Below are 26,608 nucleotides of genomic sequence, written 5' to 3'. Positions count from 1 at the left end.
TTCTCTTTTCTCATTGGCTTGGAGGCGCGAGGCGGTGTATGATGGGGCGGGGCCGAGGGGGAGAAAGGGCGTGAGGCTCGGCTCGGCCGGGATGGCGGTGGGTGCGGGGAGCGCATGCGCGGCGGGAAGACGCGGCTCTGCTTTCGATTCTCAAGCGCGGAGGGAGGGAGGGGGGGGGGGAGATGCGAAATAGAAAGCGCGGCGTGAGGGGAAGCCCGGCAGTTATTCCAGGAGTTGGCTCTGAATGTCTTCCCAGAAACCTGGTTTTTTTTTTTACTCCCAGCGTCAAATATCTGGCCTCGTGTCCTCAGCAGAGTGACAGGTGCTGCGCCATCTTCCCTACTCAAGAGTAGGCCTCGCTTAATTCTGTAGGCCTAAGGATTTTACTTTCTTCCAGGCCCCATCTACACAGTTGTATAAAATCCACATTGAACTGGATTATATGGCAGTGTGGACTCAGCCATATAACCCAGAATACCAAGGCAGGAAATCCCACAATATCTGCTGGGAACTGGTTATTATTATTAATTTATTTCTATCCCATTTTTCCCTCAGATGGGGACTCGAAGCAGTGAACAAAATGTAAACAAAACATTACATAGCAAAAAAATAAACATAATACGGTAGAGTCTCACTTCTCCAAGCTAAACAGGCCAGCAGAATCTTGGATAAGCGAATATCTTGGATAACAAGGAGGGATTAAGGAAAAGCCTATAAACATCAAATTAGGTTATGATTTTACAAATTAAACACCAAAACTTCATGTTATACAACAAATTTGACAGAAAAAGTAGTTCAATACGCAGTAATGTTATGTTGTAATTACTGTATTTACGAATTTAGCACCAAAATATCACGATACATTGAAAACATTGACTACAAAAATGGCTTGGATAATCCAGAGGCTTGGGTAAGCGAGGCTTGGATTAGTGAGACTCTACTGTAATCAGACCCAAACATCTGATAAAAAAATATACAATACACGACACACATAGTACAAAAGCAGCAAAAACAATGTAAACATTCAATAGATTAAAAAAAACAAAATAATGTCCATTCCTTTAGGCCACTGGCAGATCCATTGCCGGAGGACCTGTGTTAGTTGGATAAGTCTAAAGTGGTGGTGTCAAACTGCATTTGCTTTCTAGCAGGCATTGGCAAACTTCATCCCTTCAGGCGTTCCATGTCCCAACTCCTAACAGCCCCAGGCCCCCTCCCTGAGTCCACACTGTCATATATTCAAGTTCAAAGCAGATAATGTGAGATTTTATTCAGCTGTGTGGAAGGGGCCTTAGGGCCTGTCCAGACAGTACCTTTATCCCAAGAGTTTCCCCATTCAAAATGGAGGGTGACGAAACGACATGTGAGAAAATGTGAGAGAAATTGCTACAAAGCCCAAAAAATGCAAGATTTTCAGTTGTGGGAATATCCCAGTTCTGGCTGAAAAATGGAGATAATTCGAATCTCTGTCTCTACACTTAGAAAATATGGGATTTTTTATGTTGGTTTGTTCCCGGGTTATACATGTCAGTTCCTAACTGGTTGTATCCTAAAAACGTGACAACAATTGACTAGAGGGTGAAAGTTTTATCTTGGCAGGAGAAACTTCGTCCTTCACACGTTTAATGAAGTTTGTGACACACAAACAGGTTTTGGCATGTAATCAACTTTCCCATGTTTTTATGATAAAAGCAATGAGAAACAGACATGTATAACACAGGAACATCACCCAGGCACAAGCACATGGCCAACAGATGGCCACACAGCCTTTAGAACCCAGGAACGGAACTTATGCAATGATTTGGATATTCGCATCATAAGTATTTTTATAAAAAAAAAACCCGCCAAAAATTCTGGCTGATGTCCCACGGCAGCCATCTTGGGGGCTGCAAAATCCCAGGACAAAGCAACAAGTGTAGACGATGGAGGCAGAAATCCCAGGACCAACAGGTCTGTATGTGGACCTCTTCTCAGGTCCTTTTTGTTTGTTTGGTTTTTTTTTGTTTTGTTTTTTTGCCCCTGACTAAAACCTGTGGTTTGGTGCTGTCTGGAAGCACCCTTTGTCACGCTACCATTTATTCCAGTTCAAAGCAGATAATGTGAGATTTTATTCAGCTGTGTAGAAGGGGCCCCAGGTAACCCATTTCAAAGTAGATGTTGATTATCTGCCTTGATATACTGGGTTATATGGCTGTTTGGAAGGACCCTCTGACTCTGTCCAGTTGTCATGTTTATGAGGGAAACAAACCTCATAAGGGCACCTACAAAACACCCAAACTCAATGCAGTAAAGAAGCTCCTATAGGGCTGCATACAGGCATGTAGCCGGGGGGGACCCAAATTCTCAGAGTGGTCTGCGAGAAGGCCTTACATTTATTATTTAAACTACTATGTTTATTCATATCATGATCTGATCACCATGCTCAATATATCCCATATGCATTGGGGTATTGGGATAATGATACAAAAGGTTTGCTAGGGTAGATCCTCTCCTGCCCAGACTCACCCCCCCCCCCCAACCAAAATCCCAGCACCCCCGGAATCAAAATCCTGGCTAGGGGCCTGGTTGCATAGATCAGGTTGCAAGTCATTCATGGGTGTTTAAGGAAACCAGAGCTGGCTGCTGAGAAACGGGGGGGGGGGGGGGCACCCCTGTAACCGACACCTAAAGGTACAAAGGAGATGGGTGTTTTCAGGGGGAAAGGAAATCCATTGGGAGTTGGCAACTTTCCTATGTGTTTGTGTAAATATATATGTATCTAATCTATAAAAGGTAAAGGTTTCCCCTGATGTTAAGTCCAGTCGTATCCGACTCTGGGGGTTGGTGCTTATCTCCATTTCTAAGCCGAAGAGCCGGCGTTGTCTGTAGGCACCTCCAAGGTCATGTGGCCAGCATGACTGCATGGAATGCCGTTACCTTCCCGCCAGAGCAGTACCTATTGATCTACTCACATTGGCATGTTTTCGAACTGCTAGGTTGGCAGAAGCTGGAGCTAACAGCGGGCGCTCACTCTGCTCCCCAGGTTTGAACCTGTGTATATATATAAAAATCAAAGTACCGATGTTGGTTGGTTTGTACCATAAAGGCTCCTACAGGCAGTCTTGGATGACACACTTCATTGACCCAATTCAAACTGGCTTCAGAGCAGGATACGGAGTTAAGACTGCTATGGTCGCCTTAGTGGATGATCTCCATCTGGATACTGACAAGGGGTTTGTGTTCCTGTTGGTGCTTTAGACCTCTCAGTGGCCTTTGATACCATTGACTATGGGATCTTTCTGGAATGTCTGGGATGTGTGGGAATTAGAGGCACTGTACTGCAATGGAAAAGGAAGGAAAGGAAGGTAGGCTAGAAGATCTTCGCTCCGTCTCATTTCTGCCTTGATAGCCACGACCTCCTAGTGACTTTGGACCTTGTTATTCAGCCTTGTTTCCTTCTTGTTCCCTGCTCAAACTTTCCAACAGTTTGAGCGTGTTTCGGTTTTTGGACTTTGGACAATTATATTGGACATTTCTCTTCATCTTTTTGGACTTGTTTCTACGTTTTCACAAAGGACTATTTCCCATTCATCCTTTCCGCTTATGCATTCCTGAATTTATATTTGCTTTAATAAAGATATTATATGATTATTGGTCTCTGTCTAGTTTCCAGTGCTCACGCTGCCTTGGGGTGCAACAAGTCTATAGTCTGTAAATATACTTGTACTCATTGAAAGCCATAATCATATTGTAACCATTAAAGTCCAAACAGCAACCTGCTTTCATTGAAGATCAAACACATACATGCATCCACCTCCATTGAGGTCTGATGCAAGACTGAATACAAAATGGAGTCCTGAGTCTGCACATGCTCAATGCAATCACATGTCTAGAATCCCTCCCACACCAAAGAAGTACAAACTGGGAAATCAACATATACATAGAATACAGGTTAGCTGGGAAGCCACCACCGAGAAGGCCCTCTCGCTCGTCCCCACCAACCGTATTTGATACAGTGGTGGGACAGAGAGAAGGGCCTGACAAGCAGATCTACTCATGCCGGTTCATAGAAGGAGATGCGTACCCAAAGCGCATAGGGCTTTATAGCCCACCTGCACTTTGAATTGGGCCTGGAAACTTGGAATCCAGTGGAGCTGCTTTAAAAGGGGCATGGTATGGTACCTAAAGCTTGCCCTGGTTAGTAATCTGGCTGCCGACCTTTGCACTGACTGTAGTTTCTGAGTTGTCTTCAAAGGCAGCCCCACATAGAGTACATTACAGTAGTCCATTCTGGATGTAACTAAGGCATGGACCACCATGGCCAAGTGAGACTTTTCAAGGTATGGTTGCAGCTGGTGCACAAGTTTTAACTTTGCGCAGGCCCTCCCAGCCACCGCCAATACCTGAGCTTCAAGCATCAGCGATGCATTCAGGAGAACTCCCAGACAATGGACCTGCATCTTTGGGGGAGTGTAACTGCATCAAGCACAGGCTGCCACCTTATACCCCGATCGGTCTCGTGACTGACCAGGAGGACCTCTGTTTTGTCTGGATTAAGCCTCAGCTTGTTGACTCTCATCCAGTCTGTCACAGCTGCCAGGCATTGGTTTAGGACCCGAGGAGCTTCCCTGAAATTTGGTGGAAAAAAGTAGTAGAATTGTGTGTCATCAGCATAGAGGTGGCACCCATGGAGAATTGGAGGTTTCAGCAATATGTAACAGAGGGGATTTTTCAAATAGCCATAATTGCAAAGACTTTTATTTCTGCTGCCACCAAAATGTAGAGGATTTGAATTCGCTGCCTCTACCAGTGCTGCCACCAATGCTTTATTCAGGAGCCTCTTTTAGGTTAGGATATTGAGAGAGAGACACGATACACTTTATGTGAGGAGAAACAAGAAATTGTTGTTTATTTGTAGTTTGAACAGTAAATATGTGTGATGGTTTCATTCAGATTGAACAGTAAATATGCTTAGCAATTTCATTAAAGGCTTGTGCTTTTCTCTTCAAAGGATGTTCATATAACTTGGTTTCTGGGTAAATATGTTCCTTCACCAAGGAAACACAAACTGGACAATTTACTTTTAAATCCACTTTTCCTGGTATTTAAACAGCAATACTCTAGACCAGGGGTCCCCAAACTACGGCCCGGGGGCCACATGCGGCCCATTGAAGCCATTTATCCGGCCCCCATGGTGGCAGCGGCTCCCTCCTCCTCTGCCGAGGATGATGCCTCTTCCCACACCTTCCAAAGCTTTGTTTATAATGGTATTTTAATTATTATTTAATTAATTATTAATTATTAAGGGGTGCTTTGCTAGTGCTTTTGGTGCACAAAGGCAGAAGGGGGTTGGACTAAATGGCCCAAGAGGTCTCTTCCAACTCTCTTTATTATTTTTTTTATGATGATGATGATGATGATGATGATGATTATTATTATTATTATTAACATTGAGGCTGTATTTGTTCCCATTTTGTTTTACTTCAAAATAAGATATGTGCAGTGTGCATAGGAATTTGTTCACAGTTTTTTTAAAAAAACTATAGTCCGGCCCTCCAATGGGCTGAGGGACCGTGAACTGGCCCCCTGTTTAAAAAGTTTGGGGACCCCTGCTCTAGACTATAGAGTTCACAAATATAGGTCTCAGCCTTTCCTTTCCTGAAGACTAACTATATTTCTTCAAAGAGGCTTCCTCTTCAAAACACAGTTCCCAACTGACTGCATTCCAAAAACCAACTGCTAACTGCCTGAATTCCAAACTTCAACTGAAAAAGAATTCTCTGGCTCCAACTGTCACTTTGGCTTCGCCCATCTCCAATTGCTAAGCAACTTCTCATTTGCATTCAGCCAATCAGACTGCATCTATTGTAATGGCTGCTTGACTGCTCCTCCCCCTTGCTCTGCTGAGCTTCTGCAAGTAAGGCCTGTAAAATGGCCCGGAAAACATACAACTCTGTGATTCCAGCCATGAAGCCTTCGAAAACACAATGCAAATCGTATTTTTGTAAGTTCAAGCCCAACCTGTGTCATCAAGAACACAGCAGACCCCTGCCTTCAAATTGATCTGACCTGCTGCAGGCAGTTCCACAGGTCCCAAGACCCACAATTGGACGGAATGGGGTGGGAACGTGATCCAATCTGCAGCCACTCATCTCTAATGCTTCTTCTGATCTCTTTCCTAACCCCAACCTTGTAACAAATCCCCTAATAAAATGTTTCCTAACTTGCAACTTTATTCCTGCTTTCTGATACACTGTGTCCTTTTTCTTCCAAAAAATAACAATAAAACCTTATAAACTACCTTTTGGGGCCGTGGGAAGCCACTGGCCAACCCAGGGGGCCTCCATAGGCAACCTGGGGGAAACAGAACCACGTTTTTCCAAACCGCGGATACGGAAACCGCACTAACCCCCGTAACCGCGGGTTTGCCAAAATGCTCCGTTTCGGTGGCATATTCTTCCTGACTAAATCCTAACACTAACTGCTATCTCACTTTTTGCGCCAAGGGCTCCTGTGCTTGGAAAATAAACTTTTTGTTTTAAGAGCCAAATTTAAAGGGACAAAAACAGCTGAACGGTGGAAGTCCGCTGCCGCCGCCGTCCCCCTCGCCAAGCCAGGAGCCTCGGTGGCCGTTCCTCTGGATCTCCCTGGAATGACACCACGACTGAGCCACGACTTGGGAGGAAAGCTATAATCTCCCAAGGACCAAGGGCCAGCTCCGGGGCCCCTGCAGAACCGGACTTTGCCTGGAAATCACCCTCCTTCTAACCCCATGGAGACTGCTAGCCTGCTGCCAAGAGATCCAGATTTCCCACTATGTCTTAATGCTCTAATTTCTCTCATTTCTCCTTTATATGAACTGTATGCTTATATGTTTATGAAATATTGGAATCAATTCTTTATTAACTGTTTAGCCAAATGTAACTTGGCCTGTGGGTTCCCTGGAAGACCCCCAAACTCATATATTTCCCCTTTACATATATTTTATTACAGAGAAACCCGGGTTTTCCCTTCCTTTTAAAACCGGAGGGAATCTGAATTCCCTCCCTGTCCTCAGACGAACCGCGATACTGCTGAATTGCCTACCCCCAGCATACACTTTCATTCATAACTCACTCAATTTTGCACCAAGAATCACCCCTTTTCATATTTATGGCTAGAATCGCCTAATCTTTAAAATACAACCATCGGAGATGATTTTTGACCGTTTTTTCTCTGATCATCAGCTGATTGTCAAACTGCGTTCTTTGCGTAAACAGCCTCCTGCCTTGCGCTATTGGCGTAGGAATGGAAAATAAGCTATAAATGTTAATATTTGGTACTTTTTTCGGTAATTTTGGGGTGAAATGGCTAGAATATGATTCTCTATATTTCTAAATTCCATTATCTCTTTTCCTTGTGCCTGACCTCGCCCTGAACTATCCAGCTTCTCTCTTTTTTTTTTCCTTCCTGGAAGGAAGCGCCCCGCCGATTGAAAGGGCGCAATCAGCTTATCATGCAAAGTTAATCCCAAAGTACATTTGCATGGGACAGGACAAAGGAATCCTCCTGATCTCGGAGCTGGTCCATCAGCGAGGATCTCCACATGGAAGACTTAGTCATTTTGCTTTGGGGACCCAAAAGAGCCTTAGGAAAGCTTTTTTATCCCTACAACAATAAACTTCTTTTCTATATTGCACGTCCACCCCAGTCTCACACTGTAGGTAATCAAGGAACCGTTAAAGACAGGAAAGCCGGACAAAATCCTATCAATGTCTCATCCAAAAAGACAATAACTCTAGACTCCCCTTGTAGGCAAACGCCTCGGGGGGTCCGATTGGCAGCCCGATTACACATGATTCATTCATCAGGACATTGTCTCTCCCTGTCCCACCTCACTACCTCCTGATTCGCTGCTGTGGAGACGAAGAAAGCCCGTGGTTGGTTCCTAGAGCGAGGCGGGAGACCAAGCCTCCTCCCAGCTGGGACGCACCGGCCAATCAGCGGCCAGTGGGCGGGAGGAAGAGGGTGGGAAATTTGAAGAGGCTTCACTTTGAAAATTGTATAAAAATGGCATTTTTCTCTGTATCCACATGCTTTGCCTGACGAACAATTGTATCCTTTTCAGCTGAATCGCAATAAAGATCACCTCGGTGGCATTTCCTTCAACTTTGGCTGAGTTTTTCATTTCGTCTCAGGAAGATCTATAGATTGGGCTTCCCTGGCTCGCCAAAGTAGCGATCCCTCCTCGTTGGGATCATATAGTCTCACCTCACTGGGGCAGACTTCCCAAAGTCCGCGGTCGATTTCACCTGTATGATAGAAAGCATTCCAGTGTAAGAATTTAACACAGCAAGAAATTGAGCTTTAACTTTTAAAAAGCAATAGTTACTGTCTGTACTGGAAAAACTAACCTCAGTGTCCATGGAATAGGAATAAACGGAAAGGGTATGTAGAGGCTAGCATTTTTTGCTGTTAAAAATGTTGTGATAAACACATGGTTGGTTCTTAAAACAGTTTCTCAGACTGTTCCTCCAGATGTGTTGGACTTCAGCTCCCACAATTCCTAACAACTAGTAAACCGGCTGGGATTTTTGGAATCTAAAATCCAAAACACCTGGAGAAGCACTGCCTTAGAAGAAAGGAAACTTGTTCCTAAAATTTTCCACCTGTAGTAAAATGTGCCTGTCGAAGAAATATGTTTACATATGAATGAGCTTGCCCTTTTTTTAAAGAAGCTCTGCCTAGATTATCTGGGCGGTATTTATTTTCCACACCCCATGGGAGCGGTTAGCTATTGTGCCATCCTTACCAGGTGAGTTAAAAGGAATTACAAATAAGCTGTCAAATCATAATGAAATATGTTCTTGTCCTACTTTTTCAAAATCCCATGAGAGTTAGTATTCTGCTAAAAGTCCAGTTTCTACAAGCTTACATGCCACTCTTTGGCAGCCACATGGTGCAATTCCTTCTGTTCACAACACAAAGGTGTGGCCCTGCCACAAGCATTTAACCCTCAGGCTGTTGGTAGATAAAACATGTAGATATTATAAAGAGATCAGCAGAGCTCATTCCCCTCTTAAATTAATTTCAGTTCAGGATGACAAGCAAAAAATATGCATACTCATGCAAATAGATTTTAAAAGTAAGTATATCTGCATGTATACATATGCTTTTTAACTGCAAATATAAGCAATGAGTACTTATAACATAGTTATGGAATACAGTATACAGTAGTACAATTTGATTATACAGTGTATTCCACAAAATTCTGACTTAAATTTGGTAAGTATAAAGTCTCTCCAACAATTATAGCACTATGAAACCTCTTTAGCTTTCAGGGTTGCATCCCATAGGATCCTGGGATGTTTTGCTTGTAGAGGCACTAGAGTTCTCTAACTGAGAATTTGAAATGCCTTTCCCTAAACATGCATATATGCATACACAGATAAAGCAGTGTCACCTTCTGACCGCTGAATAATCGATGACAAATGTCTGCTTTCCTGATCTTGAAATGTAAATCATAATATGTAGGACCAGGTATGCTGACTCTCAGGTGAGTTCTAAATTACATTAATATAATGAAAAATTAACATCTACAAATAATAAAGCTTTTTCTAATACACACTATTCATCAAATAAATAGTTTTGGTTGTGTTACAAGCTGGTCTAATTACAAGCTGTGTAGATGCGGGGAATGCCGTGGATTGTCGAAGGCCTATCTGGATTTCAATAAGGCCTTCGACAAGGTCCCCCATGACCTTCTGGCAAACAAGCTAGTCAAATGTGGACTAGGCAAAACTACGGTTAGGTGGATCTGTAATTGGTTAAGTGAACGAACCCAAAGGGTGCTCACCAATTAGTCGTCTTCATCTTGGAAAGAAGTCACAAGTGGAATGCCGCAGAGTTCTGTCCTGGGTCCGGTTCTGTTCAACATCTTTCTTTCTCTCTTCAATCGCACAGTCGTTTCCGACTCTTCGTGACCTCATGGACCAGTCCATGCCAGAGCTCCCTGTCAGAGCTCCAACATCTTTATCAACGACTTAGATGAAGGGTTAGAAGGCATGATCATCAAGTTTGCAGACGACACCAAACTGGGAGGGATAGCTGACACTCCAGAAGACAGGAGCAGAATTCAAAACAATCTTGACAGATTAGAGAGATGGGCTGAAATTAACAAAATGAAGTTCACTTAGGCAGAAAAAACGGAATGCAAAGATACAGAATGGGGGACGCCTGGCTCGACAGCAGTACGCGTGAAAAAGATCTTGGAGTCTTCGTGGACAACAAGTTAAGCATGAGCCTACAACGTGATGCGGCGGCAAAAAAAACCAATGGGATTTTGGCCTGCATAAATAGGGGTATAGTGTCTAGATCCAGGGACATCATGCTCCCCCTCTATTCTGCCTTGATCACACCTGGAATACTGTGTCTAATTCTGTGCACCGCAGTTGAAGAGAGATGTTGACAAGCTGGAAAGCGTCCAGAGGAGGGCGACTAAAATGATTAAGGTTCTGGAGAACAAGCCCTATGAAGAGCGGCTTAAAGAGCTGGGCATGTTTAGTCTGCCGAAGAGAAGGCTGAGAGGAGACATGATAGCCATGTACAAATACGTGAGGGGAAGTCATAGGGAGGGGAGAGCAAGCTTGTTTTCTGCTGCCCTGCAGACTAGGACACTGAACAGTGGCTTCAAACTACAGGAAAGGAGATTCCACCTGAACATTAGGAAGAACTTCCTGACTGTGAGAGCTGTTCGGCAGTGGAACTCTCTGCCCCGGATTGTGATGGAGGCTCCTTCTCTGGAGGCTTTTAAGCAGAGGCTGGATGGCCATCTGTTGGGGGTGCTTTGAATGAGATTTTCCTGCTTCTTGGCAGGGGGTTGGACTGGATGGCCCATGAGGTCTCTTCCAACTCTGCGATTCTATGATTCTATGATTCTATGTTATTTATTTTAGGTGCTTAGAAACCTTTTTTGTTTTTTAGCAAAAAGCAAACAAACCTAAATCCCTCTTTAGAACCAATGTTGTTAAACTGGAAGAATTTGTTTCATTACTTAAAAGCCTTAAAAGAACACAAAGATCAAGGTATCATTTCTGTAGTTTGTAATGTTTCTAAAACAGTGGGAGGAGGTATCATGTAAATTACTTTTCAAATATCAAAATGAGAAATCTCAAGCTATATTGAGTATTATTGTCACTGAGTTATTTGTTATTGACATATAATCTATGTATACACATAATAAAAGTGAAAATATGTATGTGTGTATGTGGCTGGGGTGTCCACTTACACAAACAAACTCCTGCCCCCACAAACAGCTATAGTTCCCACTACTCAGGAGACACCAATGGCCCTCCCTCCAATGACATTGCAGATTATATCGAGCACCATAAACATGTCCAAGAGCCCTGACAATGTCCTCCACAAACACCATACTGCCCACCACTCAAGTGAAGGCTTTCATACTGGGACAATTTCCTCCTAGATTTTCTGTGTTTCCTCCACCACAGACATCCCAGTGTTTCTTACTCTCTCCATTGGTGTGGAATTTGCATGACCCTGCCCACTGTCTCTCCCATAACCCTTTCCTATTCTTTTCTAGGGCACAAATCAAACAGAGGAATTGATCAGCTACTGAACATACTAGAGATGTATGGGGAGAATTCATGATTTATAGGAGCTGTAGGTACAAGGATGTATTGTTCACCTGCAATCCAAGAGCTCTCTGAATTCCACCAGCAATTGACCTGGAACTAACTTGGCACACAAAACCCCCATGACCAACAAAAAATACTTTTGAGAGATTTATAGGAATAGTAGTTCACCTACACCCAGAGCACACTATGAACCCAAACAATGATGAATCTGGACCAAACTTGGCATGCATACCTGGTATGCTAAAAATTGAATATTGGTGGGTTTTGAGGGGAATTGGCATGGAAATTTTGGAGTTGTAGGTACTGAAATGTATAGCTCACCTGCAATCAATGAGCACTCTGAACTCCACCAAAGATGGAATTGGACCAAACTTGGGACACAGCCCCCATTACCAGAAAACAATACTGGATGTCTTTGGGGAAAATTCACCTTGATTTGGGGGAGTTGTAGTTCACCTACAGGAGGTCCTAGAGAGGCCCGCAAACAATTCCAATGAGTAAGTGAAACCATTGATACCGAGTCTATGATAAAGAGGATCATACAATGGTTGAGATCCTGTGTTACTAGACATAACCACTGTGATAAATCTCTGTCTCTGTAGTTGTGTATAATGATGCCACTTGTTAAAAACATACCTTTTCAAAGATTGTTTTTTGTGGCAAGGGCTCACTAAAAAGATCTCTGGGGCACTAGAGGTCAGCATGCTGGAGAATATTATTTGCAGCACTCTTCTGACCCTGGGACATCTTGACAGTAGGCAGTAGGAAAATCCCTTGGGATCCTGCCATTACTGTTACTCTGAATGTGCCCTGCAGCTAGCTGGGAAATCACATCTTTTCCCACGACCATGATCTGCAGTGCCTCAAAATCCCTTTGGTTAGACCACTGCCAGGCTGAAGGGGTAGGATTTATAGGTCTACAGTTGGTCATGTGAATCCTTAACCGCTATCAGATCCTAAGTCCAGCTTATGTTCTTATATAAGTACTAAACAGGATGTTAGCCTCCGATTGTAAAATAAAAGACTGTGACCCTTTCAACACAGCTGTATAAAATCCACATTGAACTGGATTATATGACAGTGTGGACTCACATAATCCAGTTCAAAGCAAATATTGTGGGTTATCTGCCTTGATATTCTAGGTTATATGGCTGTGTGGAAGGGCCCTATGACTACAATCATTGATAGTAGTCATAGGGATAGTGCCAATGAAGTGCCAGTGTAACTTACTTTAGAGTAAACATGGGTTGAGTTAAGCTTCCAAAAGCACCTTGCCAATATTAGGGTGGGCAACTTCTGACCCATATTTTTAGATTGCTATTCCTATCAGGGAAGGGCCGGGCTATAGCAGCTGGTTAGTAGCTCACTACTAACTGAGAGGTCATGAATGCGAGCCACTATAGAATCCACAATCAGCACGTAGACACTGCGAACATAAAACTTGAATCTGAGCCAAAAATACAGATATTCAAAACATTGCCGCTTACCAGATGAAGGGTTAACTGAAACTGGAGTAAACCTGGGAACCAGTAGTAAACGGCTTACATAAACGGCTTACTTCGGCTCACAGCCAGCCACTCTAAAATAACATCTATTTGACCGGGCTTCCTGGCTGGGAACTGTAAACGACTGCAACATCTGTTCCCCTATTTGGAAGCTTATCTCTGAAAAACTGAACTTATTGTCAACAAACTGAAGCTACGGCTAATTGACTGCATTTACAACCTGAGGAGTCCTATAGAACTGCTTCAAGACTACAGAGACTTTGATTTGTTTTGACTCCAAGCCAGGTTTGAGTCAATTGATTTGTATACTGATATATTTAGTTTCACAGCATATTACATACCATTTTGGAGAGACTGAATGTACACATACTGTGTCGCTAACAAATTTTAGTTGGAGTCTTGTTGATATATGTCTGATATGTGTTCTATACTGTAAACTGCTCTGTGTAGCATTTAAATCTGGATGATTGCAGTCTATAAAGCTCTATACTCTGTAAGTTACTACTCTGTAAGTTACGACTGTGTGCCACTACAGCTGACTGAATTTGGTCATCAGTTGTATTATTATTTGTATTATTGTTAACATAATTAGGTATATGATGCTCTAATATACATATTGTGTTCTGTGCTTTGAACCTTTATCTTGGTGCATATTTTTCAGATATTGTTTAGAATAGACAGCTGTGTTTAGTTATTATTATAGGTCATGAGTTCAAACCAGCCTGGGTCGGATTGAGCGCCCGACCATTAAATAGCCTAGCATGTTGTTTACCAAACAACCTGAAAAAAGTTGCATCTGTCAAGTAGGAAAATTTAGGGACCGCTTTATGCGGGGAGGCTAATTTAACTAATTTGCATCACCATAAAAACGTCCAGCAGCATGTATGTGAAAGAATGAGGAAGTACTTCATCAAGGACTCGGTGTCACAGTGGATGATGAAGCAGCAGCTCCCCCTGTGTCTGAAATTGAGCATAACCTCATGAAGCCAGAAGCTGGAAAATGTTAAACAGCCTTTGTGTCTTTGTCTGTATGTCTAATGACATTGAATGTTTGCCATGTATATGCACATTGTGATCCACCCTGAGTCCCCTTCGGGGTGAGAAGGGTGGAATAGAAATACTGTAAATAAATAACGAAAGAAATATTACCCTTAGCTTGCATAGGCATAAATGATTCTACAACTAGGAAGCCTCACCGCTAGCTTTATGCAGTGCTTGCTGTGCAAACTTTGAGATCATCCCCAAGGATATTTGGCTGCTTTTTGATCAAAGGTTCTTTCTACATCCTACATTTTGGGAAACCCAGATCTGTCATTAAGTACACATACAACAAAAAGCAGAAGACTAGATGCATGGTTTCAAATTGGATTGAGTGATGCTTGTAGCAGTCCATATGGTACATATTCAGCAAAAGGACCCATAGCATTCTAAAGCATTTGATGGTAAAACACTATACAAGAACTGGACCCTCCGATACTGTCACTGATGTTTTAATGGACTAGTTTTAAAAGATCAAAGTGAACAGCAGCAGCATACAAAGACAGCCAATAAACAAGTTGCACCATGGAAGAATAGAAAGCAAGCTTTCTTGTGAAAGATGGAGGATAATCCATCTCTTGCCAGCTGCATGACATTTGTTATCAAAGAAGCATGTTGCGCCAAATAGTGAGAAACTCTGACATAATTTTATCTCAGATTTTGTCTCACTATGCAGTAGACATAATATCACATATTTGAGATAATGAGAGCAACCTGAGGCTGAGCAATCCAATAAATTTTCTGAGGAATTCAAAAGGGCAATGAAAGTGTTGACAAAATATTCACATAATTATAAGATTATTCACTACATTAACTAGAAAGAGAACATGCACAGGGCAGTGATACATCTGTACATTTTGTAAAGACACCCCCCCCCCCACCCCAAAGACAGCCATCATTCCTGCAAGTAGTTGGTTAAGTGGGTTGCTGTGAGTTTTCTGGCCTGCATGGCCATGTTCCAGAAGCATTCCCTCCTGATGTTTCACCCACATCTATGGCAGGCATCCTCAGACGTTAAAAGGTCTGTTGGAAACTAGGTGAGTGGGGTTTGGTATTCTGGATACATTTTTCCCACAGTTGGGTGTGTGGCAAGGGCCATGGAGAAGCCCCCATAACACCTTATTGAATGGATTTTTTATCATGCTTGATATCAAGCAAATAATTTCTCACTCAGTAATCAGTGACCCCCTAATTTCATAGAGTGTTTTTAGGCAAAGAATGCTCAGAAGAGATTTTGATGGTTCTGTCTTCTGAAATAAAGCTGACAGCATCTGGTATTCATTGGGGGTTCCTGTCATAGTATTAACCAGGGCTGACCTTCTTTAGCTTCCAAGACCAGACAGGATCTGGTGCTTTTAGAGCATTTAGGTCATTCAATTGAAGACTGAAAATAGATGAAAACAATACTATATAGAAAGAAGAGATTGACAGAAACAGCAAAGAAGAGAAGGCATTTTTAAAAAATCAGATAAAGACCTTCATTGGAAATTTTGCATCCTGGCCGCATTTAAATCACTGTGGAAAAACAATGACAGTATGCAAAAAATGATTTGTTGAATACTATTTAACCACATGGATTTTTTCTCCCCTGCAGTGTCAAAAGGAACACATGAAAGAATTTGAGATCCCACCACTGGTTCTGTAGGAAGAAAATGCAGAAAATGAAGAGAGGCATTGCTGCCAATAAAAAAATTATTCATGCAGAATAACTGGAAGGCAGTGGAGAGAAACTATACAATTTTTTTGCAGGATATTTTATATCAGGTATGTCCAACTAGCAGCCCATGAGATGCATTTAGCCCAGGACAGCTATGAATGTGGCCCAACACAAAATTGTAAACTTCATGCAATTTTTGGGTGATTTTTTTATGTAACTTGATTGTGCAGTTCACGAGTGCAAACTTTGTAGACAATGTAACAGAATGGAATAATCAGAGTATGTTACATCCACAAATATTGGAGTATTATCCTAAATTTGCATTATAATTGCAAATAGTTCAGCCAGAAGACCTGCTCGACTATTTTTTAAAAATCCTTCAACCAGGGTGGTGTATATAATTCAGATCATTATGCGAGGACTGCTTTTGCTTATCAGTAGTGGCGAATGTCTCAAAATTATGTACAGATTTCTTTTTTTCTCATCAGATATCATTCATTTTAGTGTATTTTATGTGTGGCCCAAGACAATTCTTCTTCTTCCAGTGTGGCCCAGGGAAGCCAAAAGGTTGGACCCCAATTTTATATATTACTAGCTTGGGGACCCGGAGGTGCCTGGGTTATTAGAAGTAAGCATTGTTTGTTTTGGGATGTTAGGTAATATCACTGAAGTTTGGTCCAGATCTGTCGTTGGCTGAGTTCAGTGCTGTCTGGATAAGGGTGAACTACAACTCCCAGATTCCCAGGGAAAGCAGCCCCCAAACTCTGACAGTATTCGCAGTTGGCCATGTTGGGTCTGTGTGCCAAGTTTAGTCCAAATCTGTCGTCGGGTAGGTTCAGGGCTCTCTGGATATGGGTGAACTACAACTCACACATCCAAGGTCAATCACCTCCAAACCAGGCCCGTATGCACAGTTGGCCATGTTGGGTCTGTGTGTGAAGTTTGGTCCAGATCTGATGTCAGCTGGGTTCAGTGCTTTCTGGATAAGGGTGAACTATAACTCCCAAGATCAAGATCCATTCCCAATAACCCCTGCAGTATGTTCAGTTGGTCACAGGGCTTCTTTGTGCCAAGTTTTGGCCCAGTCTATTGTGTTGGGGGTCACAGTATCAGTGAAGGTACTGCAAGTCCCATCATCCATGGCAAGTTTAGTCCAGATCCATTGTTAGTTGGGTTATAGGTTAGTTGGATATAGGTCAAGTACAACTCTTGTAAATCATGGTGAATTCTCCCCAAACCTCTTCAGTTGCTGATCAGTTTCTCTATTAACTGTGTGCCATAGGAAAGGGTAGGAAAGGGTTAAGGGTTAAGGTAGAGGCAGTGGGTGGGGTCATGCAAATTAAGGAACCCTAGGATGTCAATTCTGGAGGAAAAACAGAACATCTAGGATGAAATTGTCCCCACATGAAAGCCTTTGCTTGGGTGGAGGGAAGAATGGTGTTTGTCGAAGACACTGGCAGGTTTGGGCTACATGTTCATGGCAGTCACTATAACCTGCATGTCAGGGAGGGCCATTGATGTCTCCTGCTGTTTGTGGAGGCGGGAGGCTGTCTGTGCAAGTGGACACCTCCTCCACATACACACATACACATTTTTCACTTTTATTATGTTTATAGATAGATATTCAGTTTAGAAGACTAGAATGACAGTACTCCCCCAACCCTCCAAAACCGTTCAAAGGCCCTACAGCCTTGGAGCCGTTCTTTAACTGTCTCAACCCAAAAGAACTATGGAAAGAAGATTATGCAGAATGAACCTTTGTGACCACGATCAGAATGTTATACTTGCACTGTAGACAAGTCTGTTAGATATCATTTCATAGAACTGAGAGTAAAGATGAGCAGAATGTTAGTAGGAAACAGAAGATGCCACTGACCATAACTGAATGAATCTCAAAAGGGGCTCAAAGTGTCTCTTTGGCCCACTGGAGCAGAGATGGGAAGACCAGGCAAGGTATCTATCTTGGTGGATCTGTTCCCAACATACTTTCTCACCAATGAAGCAGATCCACAAATCACTAGTCATTTTTTTATTCTGGCCCTCTCTGTGAAAAGACTAGATATGTGGGTCTGCATCATTGATGAGAATCGACAGTGAAGATATATCTGATAAGAAAGATGCTTGTATCATAGATGGCATTTCAAACACCTATTTGTCAGTCACCATTGACAGCTTTACAAAAGAGCTTTTCTGCAGTTTGCAGTGCTTGCGAGAATTATCATAAACTGAATAGATACTGTTTAGATATGACCTCAAATATTTCACAAGCAACAGCAAACTGTGAACTTGGAAACTTCTTGAGTAGCTGGAACGGTGTCACAAAGTATAGGAAAATTTTGGAAAGAATAAACATGAGAGAACAGAAGAGTAAAGTACAATGCATTGAAGTGACATTCTTAGAATCGCTCCTAGGCCTTAGTCTGAAAAGATGAGTTTAGAAGAGTTGTAGATACTGACTGATGTTCTGATGTTACTGCTCTAGTTTTAGTCTTTTGAATTTTGAAGAAATTATCCAGATTCTGCATCCTAGATTGTTACTTTAAAGTCTAGGCTAAAACTGAGTAGACACCTTGCTCCAACGATTTCATTTTTAAAATAATTTTTATTACTTTTCTATTCATTTCATTACAAAAAAAATCTCTAAAATTCATGTAGTTATTTCTTCTCCTTTCCCCCGTTGTGCTACCCATTCCCCCGTTGTGCTCCCCATTGTGCTCCCCATCTCCAGTCTTTCTTTTCTTTATGATTCAACCAGAATCTCATTTCTTCTGGTGAGGGATTGGTTCCCCTCACTAGATGTTTCTTTTTTAATGTTTCTTCAATAATTTTTTTCCATATATAGTAAAGTCTCATTTATCCAACATTTGCTTATCCAACGTTCTGGATTATCCAACGCATTTTTGTAGTCAATGTTTTCAATACATCGTGATATTTTGGTGCTAAATTCGTAAATACAGTAATTACTACCTAGCATTACTGCCTATTGAACTACTTTTTCTGTCAAATTTGTTGTATAACATGATGTTTTGGTCCTTAATTTGTAAAATCATAACCTAATTTGATGTTTAATAGGCTTTTCCTTAATCCCTCTTTATTATCCAAGATATTCACTTATCCAAGCTTCTGCCGGCCCGTTTAGCTTGGATAAGTGAGACTACTGTACTTTCAAAATCATTACTCTTCCTTAGGCCTTTTTAAACCTTTCAATTACATGTTAATTTATCTTTTTCTCTCTTTTTTTGCTAATTTCCAAATTTCCTTATACCATTCTTCTATCTTAATTTCCCCCTCTCCTTTCCAATTTTTGCTATTAAATGCCTTGCAACCATTAACAACATCGTTATCAAATTCTTTTCATTTTCTTTCCATCTGTATAATAAATAGATAACAGTATAGTCACCGGGATTATGTTTTTTCTTCATAATACTTTCTAGTTCTACTATAACTTTTCCCCAACATTTCTGTACATATTTACATTGCCACCACATGGGAATATATATTCCCCTTTCTTGGTAACCCCTCCACCAATTTCAGAGCCACCACCTGTCACTGAGGGCTGTGTGTTTTACTCAGTTGAATTCATTTATTAAATTATTTCCAAAACTTTGTGTCAATTAAAAATATTACCCCCAAATTATGAATTAGTTATTAAAAGTTAATTACTATTTAGCAATGTGCTTCGCGTTTGCCCAAAGTCCCAGGCCTTTACCGAAGGGAAGAGTTTCCTCCCTTCGGTAAAGGCCTGATTGGGACTTTGGGCAAACATGAAGCGCATTGCTGTTTAGCAACGCGCCCCAGGTTTCCCTAGACTGGGCCTCCCTATTATCCAACAGATCCAGTTATCCGACATGCGGCCCTCCCATTTAAATTGGATAACTCTTCTGTATATGAATTTTCACCTCACATGTTTGCAAGTCTCTGTAAATCCTATATAGATATAATTATCTATATAGAGAGAAATGACTAAATAGATAGATATGAATATAGATATATAGGGCTTGCAAATATTACAGGGGAAAATGCATGCACAAACATATATATATACATGTCTAGATAGATATGAATAGATAGATAGATAGATAGATAGATAGATAGATAGATATAAATATACATGAATATAGGAATATAGAACTTGCAAATATTGCAGGGGAAATGTACACACACACACATATATAGACAGAGAGATGTCTAGATACATATAAACTGATATATAGGGCTTGCAAATATTGCAGGAGGGAAATGCACATATAGAGAGAGAGGATTTGCAAATTTTTCAGGGGGAAATGCATATGTGAAATTAGTATATATAATTATAGATTATATATACCCTAGCTCTGTATTTTTATATAGGCATTGAATGTTTGCCTGTTACTATGTTGGAAGCCAGCCTAAGTCTCCATGGGGAGATAGGGCAAGATATAAATGAAGTTTTATTACTATTATTATAAAGTTATTGTTGATACCATGTGGTTTTTGTTGACCTTACTTTTCCACTTACAGAGCTAGTTTACTGTTTTTCTTTGACATATGGTAATTATACAAAAACATTTAACCTACAGATGCCTCCATTAATGCAATTTTATTAGTATCTATTTTTATTTTGAAATTTACCAGTAGCTGCTGCATTCCCCATTCTTGGCTTATACTTGAGTCAATAAGTTTTTCCCAGTTTTTTGTGGTAAAATTAGGTGCCTCGGCTTATATTCTGGTCGGCTTATACTCGTGTATATACTGTGGTTAATGTCTAAGATTTATTTAGCTGCATGAGAGCAGCAGTGCATATCAATGGATTGCAAATATCTCCCATGTTCTTGTCAGATGACAATTGTCAGCTTTTGCCACCATGAACTGTCTTTTTGAACCAAGCCTCTGCCACACGACTTTGCATTCATAATTCTGAATGTGACCCATGTGCAAATAATACCCTCTCCTTGTTTAATTACGGTAGCTATCTGCATATTTTCCAACATGTTCCTGAAATCTCCAAGGAAAGAGAGATGTTTTAAACTCTAATGCTTAAAAGTCAGGACATCCAAACCTTCCAACAGCTTCCGGATTCTATCTAGTTCCATTCAAAAATAAATAACATTTTTGTTCAATTTCTTAGACTAACTTAAACAAGAAGTCATCTGAGATTAATAATTAACATCTATTACTTCCCTAAAGCTTCTCCAGAGAGTTTCTACCCACTTAGACTTGTAATTAAAACAAATCTCTACAAACTTACACAAGCAATCAAGTCTGTGTTTATAATCTCCCCAAGACATTTCTAGCAAATGGAGAAATGTTTGTGTGTGTGAACTTCAAGTAGCTCCTGTTCAGCACAAATAGCAAACACACCTTTCTTTGGTTTAGAGTTCATAGTTGGGTGAAATCCCCTCAATGCTCCATTCAGTCATGCTGGCCACATGATCTTGGAGGTGTCTGTGGACAATGCCAGTTCTTTGGCTTAGAAATTGAGATGAGCACCAACACCCAGAGTCAAACATGACTAGACCATGTCAGGGGAAAACCTTTACCTTTACCTAGATGAAATGGATGAAACAGCAGGGGGTAAATTGGAATATATAAAATAGTTGATGCTATTTTAGTTATTACAGTTGACATAACTTCACCCAGATGTGCAAATCAGAACACCAGGATATAATCCCTGGACTTTATCACACCAACCCAGGATCCTGCTACAGTCTTAACATAGATAGTGGATCCATACCAGATAGAGCACCTTTGATATTGCTTTTGCAAAGGCATTAATTTTTAGAGATTATAACCTTTTGGAAAACCAGAATCCCCATAACCTTTTGGAGAATAATGGCATTCACATCCATTTGAAAATCATAAGCTTTTGTAATAGTATGATCTTTCAGAGAAGAGGCAAAAAATTCACTCTTCTCTGGAAGATCATACTTTTACAAAAGGTTATGATTTTTGTTTTCAGTTGTTAGACTGATAACCTCTGATCTGTTAGGAACAAAGATTATGCCAATGCACCAAAACAGCAGAGTTTCAGAAGTGTCCTTTCAGTGCCCAAAACATACCTATTCTCCCATAAAATATCTTGTTTCTATATCATGCTCTCAAGATACAAAAATGAAGTAGACTTCAGTTGTTATGAGTCTTCCGGGCTATATGGCCATGTTCCAGAAGCATTCTCTCCTGATGTTTCACCCATATCTATGGCAGGCATCCTCAGAGGTTGTGAGCTGACTTCGTTAAAAGTAACACATTTGGTTTATTCACAACCTTCATGTATTCAGCATACAGATACATAACTTGTCAATCCAGTTACATATAGATCTGAAGTAGTTTCTCTGTGCAGATAACACAGGGCATCTTTCTTATAATCAACAACAACATGAGTTTACTCTTAACAGTCCATAGTCTAATGCATCTCTTTGTCTTCTGAAATGGAGTCTCGGTCTGATCACTCCCAGATCTGATCATGTGGTCTGCAGCCCCTCCCACAACCTCGAGAAACATAGAAACATAGGCTTGAGAAAGTTACCTTTTAAAACTAGAACTCATAGAATCCTTCTAGGCAACTTAGTCACTAGCTATGGTAGCTGAGGGATAATGGAAATTATAGGCCTCAAATGTTGAAATTCCAAGCTCTGTTTCTAATCACTCATGACTGTGTTGGCTTAGGACACCTTTTAAGCTTGGCAGTTGTGCTCCATGTAGCATGTTACACTTTAATTGGCAAACTGAGGCTTACCAGTCACAATACAAGGCGTGTGGTTGTCCTTAAGCAGCCTTTGCTGAATCATTTTGTAAGTCTTTTGTACACATCATATTTGTTTGAATTGTGGAGACTGGAAAGTTCAGCTAGAAGTGAGAGAGAAAGGCCTCCTGTTTCTGAGCTTGACTGAGGTGCCTCTCCTTTCTTTGGGGAGTATTATCTCTTGCAGCACTCAATTTTTGCCGTGTCACGATGTGTATCAAATCATGTCATCATCTCTTATAAGTAAAATAAATAAGTTAAAGTAAGAGTAGGTAGGATGAGGAATGCTGAAAGTTGAAGTAGAATAGTGGACAATATCTGTTTGGCCGCTATTCGTACATGAAACCAAAATATTTGTGTAGAGGATTGCTTTGTAGGAACTTTCTGCAGCATTCTTCAAGACCTCCTCTTTCTTGCCATCAGTCCCAGTTCTACAACTGGTCTGTCTGATCTTCCTTCTTAAAGTTATGATGTATTTTGTGGATATATGAAACCATGCATTTCAGTTCCACTAATATGGGATCATATTGTATATGGAGAACTGTGTTTGGTGCTGCTGGGTGTTAGGAACTCCCTCTGCCTCTACTACTGCCAAAGAATCCCTATGAAGCCATTCCAGTGTTAGGCACTTGAATCTGCTTGGCTAATGAATGGGTCAGCGTAGTCCTTCGTTTCAATAGGGTTCACTATTATCTATAGTTTTACTTATTTACATGAAGTCTGGTAAGATAAGCCCCACTGATACGAGGCTCATCATTATCAAATTCTTATTTCAGTAAAAGGTCTTTAGATGCTAGTGAAAGGAGAACAGAGAAAGATTAGCCTGGGAGCAACCATTGAGAAAACTGTCTTCTGTGTTCTGGATGCATTTTGGAAGAAACTTTTTAATAGTTTCTAGGAGATTTTATAATGGTTTTGTATACTTAAAAATAAAGGTAAAGGTTTTCCCTTGACATTAAGTCTAGTCGAGTCCGACTCTGGGGGGTGGTGCTCATCTCAATTTCTAAGCCAAAGAGCCAGTGTTGTCCATAGATGCCTCCTAGGTCATGTAGCTGACATGACTGCATGGAGCGCTGTTACCTTCCCGCCGAAACAGTACCTATTGATCTACTCACATTTGCATCTTTTTGAACTGCTAGGTTGGCAGAAGCTAGGGCTAACAGCAGGAGCTCACCCCATCCCACATATTCAAACTGCTGATCTTCTGGTTAGAAAGTTCTGCAGCTTAGTGGTTTAACCTGTTGTGCCACCTCGGCCGGCAAGGCTTAACTGACCTGGTCATTTAATGTAATAAGTACATATTCTTTATTTTGGATAAAAAGTTTACCGAAAGCGGTTCAGTGGATCTTTTTTGTGTGATGTGGGAACACATACCTATTATTTCTTCCTCTGGAAACAAATTTTCTATTGACAAAATATCAACAAGGAACACATCCACTTTGTTAATAGAGGTCTACCTGTAATGTATTTCTCTTTCTTCAGTAGAAAGTGAACCCAGAGTAAAAGCATCACTGGAAAGGTATGATTTCTGACCTGAATGGCAGCCTTCCCCACATCATGTGACAGTGTAATTCCATCCTTCTATCTGTGCATCCACCCACATTTTTGTTGTTACTCTTATCCCAGATGAAATTTCTGACTGCTTGTTATGTAATACACGTGACACAACTCTACACCTACTCATATTGCACCCTCTCATCCCTGCAGATATGTGCATCTAAACCCCTATGATTTGGGAGTCATGTGGAAATTCAGGGCAGATCCTGAAAACGAATCAACTCAGCATTGAAGAATATGTAAGAAGACTTTTAAAGTAAAGATAAAATGTAGGATGGTGGGAAATACTATCTGAACTTAACACCAACGATGTGTTGTCAGAGAAATGGTAAGAAATCTTCCGCCTGAGATGGGATGGTACAGTACTGAGACTGGGATTGATGTTGTGGGATGGACTGCCCCCAGAACGAATCCTATGACCAGATGATATCCATGATGGGCACTTCCTCTAAAGCTCCACTCCAGACATCAGCTCAGTCATTTCCCATTGGACCCAGGGTTCCGAGGATCATCTGCTCTGGGTCTGGTTGAGCTGACTTTGCCTGCTGGAGGCCATGGCTTATGTTGTGCCTCTCCTTTTGGAACAGTGGTTCTCAACCTGTGGGTCCCAAGATGCTTTGGCCTTCAACTCCCAGAAATCCTAACAGCTGATAAACTGGCTGAGATTTCTGGGAGTTGTAGGCCAAAACACCTGGGGACCTACAGGTTGAGAACCACTGTTTTAGAAGGACTTTCCCCAAGACTCTACTAAGTGAATAGGCCACGTTGTCAGAGCAAATTTGGCTCATGGGTTGGAGGTTGCTCATCCCTGTCCTGAGAAATATAAAATACATCATTTATTTATCTAAATATTTGTCTTCTGTTCCGCTGGCCTAATGTCTTGGAATGGCTTACAACAAAATAAGTTTAAACAATTTTAAAATGTAAAATAATAGAAATAATTTAAGCAACCTTAAATATATTAAACAATTGGATTATGTCGACTTGAAACTTTAAAAAGTGAAAACTGTGGGAATGCATATTTGTGTATACATTTATATGTATGTGTTTAAATTATACCGGTAGTACTCTGCAAGCCACATTATACCACTCATATTACTTACCTTTTTATGCAAATGTGTCTCAGCAGCCATTAATGTATGATTTCTACAAAAACTGTATACTACACAGAAAAATACTGTAGTTGCAAAACAATGTCAAAAACCTTCCCTGAACTGGCATTCTTTTCACTTGTTAAGGAAAAATTACAGATTGAATTTGTGTTCATTTTTTATTTTTAAGTTTAATGCTTTGACTGTAATATTGAAACAGAGCTGTTGAACTTCGGCAGTAAGGTTTTCTTTATTCCCGATGAATGACTCAGCAGCATTTTAATCTATTTGTCCCCAAGTGGCCGTAAACAAGTTGTTTTCATAGTCTAATTTAGATTGGCTGCAATTACATTCTTGTAAGTATCGCAAATATGTGGAGTCTTTACTGAATAAATTTAGTAAAGCTGCCTGGGGGTAATCTACACTAGCAAAAGGATTCAGCTGCAGTTCACAGTATTCTGTCCTGGATTCACCTTGTTAGCATCACACCTACTCCAAATTAACCAGACTCCACTTTTATTGATACCCACACATTTCCCATGTCAAATCGTTACAAAAGGGGTGCACTTTTTTTCTTCTTAGCATGCAGTAACCTATCAACCATTAGCAGTCAATTTTACTATCCATTTTGCACTCTTATAGGATACTCCCCCATCCACACCCCTTTCCTCCTTTGTGGACCAGAGAGTGATCATGATAAGGGAGGAAAATTTAAATGTCTCCCAGTTCCATACATACATATTGTATGGAGAAAGAAAAAAATGTTTCTTTCTCCTTCTGCTCAGGGCCATTATCCCATCCGCATCCAGACCAACCATGACTAATCTGATCTCTTTTTTCGACAGAGTTAAGAGTTGGGTTGATACAGGGAACGCCGTAGATGTAGCGTACCTGGATTTCAGTAAAGCCTTCGACAAGGTCCCCCATGACCTTCTGGCAAACAAGCTAGTCAAATGTGGACTAGGCAAAACTACGGTTAGGTGGATCTGTAATTGGTTACGCGAACGGACCCAAAGGGTGCTCACCAATGCATCGTCTTCATCTCGGAAAGAAGTCACAAGTGGGGTGCCGCAGGGTTCCGTCCTGGGCCCGGTTCTGTTCAACATCTTTATTAACGACTTAGACGAAGGGTTAGAAGGCACGATCATCAAGTTTGCAGATGACACCAAACTGGGAGGGATAGCTAACACTGCAGAAGACAGGAGCAGAATTCATAACGATCTTAACAGATTAGAGAGATGGGCTGAAACTAACAAAATGAAGTTCAACAGGGACAAATGCAAGATACTTCACTTCGGCAGAAAAAATGGAATGCAAAGATACAGAATGAGGGACGCCTGGCTCGACAGCAGTACATGTGAAAAAGATCTTGGAGTCCTTGTGGACAACAAGTTAAACATGAGCCTACAATGTGATGCGGTGGCGAA

At 41.1% G+C, this 26,608-nt stretch overlaps 1 long non-coding RNA gene across 1 annotated transcript; it reads left to right on the top strand.

The window, feature by feature from the left end:
* The first annotated feature begins 176 nt into the window (after positions 1 to 176).
* On the top strand, positions 177 to 25,488 carry LOC134299304 (uncharacterized). Its single transcript, XR_010006489.1, has 3 exons — positions 177 to 1,950; positions 15,750 to 15,919; positions 24,241 to 25,488. It is a non-coding gene; the product is annotated as an uncharacterized LOC134299304 (long non-coding RNA).
* The last annotated feature ends 1,120 nt before the right edge of the window (positions 25,489 to 26,608 follow it).

The sequence above is a fragment of the Anolis carolinensis genome, chromosome 5 (genome assembly GCF_035594765.1).
Source record: "Anolis carolinensis isolate JA03-04 chromosome 5, rAnoCar3.1.pri, whole genome shotgun sequence".
NCBI lineage: Eukaryota > Metazoa > Chordata > Lepidosauria > Squamata > Dactyloidae > Anolis > Anolis carolinensis.
This window is presented reverse-complemented; position numbering and strand designations above follow the sequence as displayed.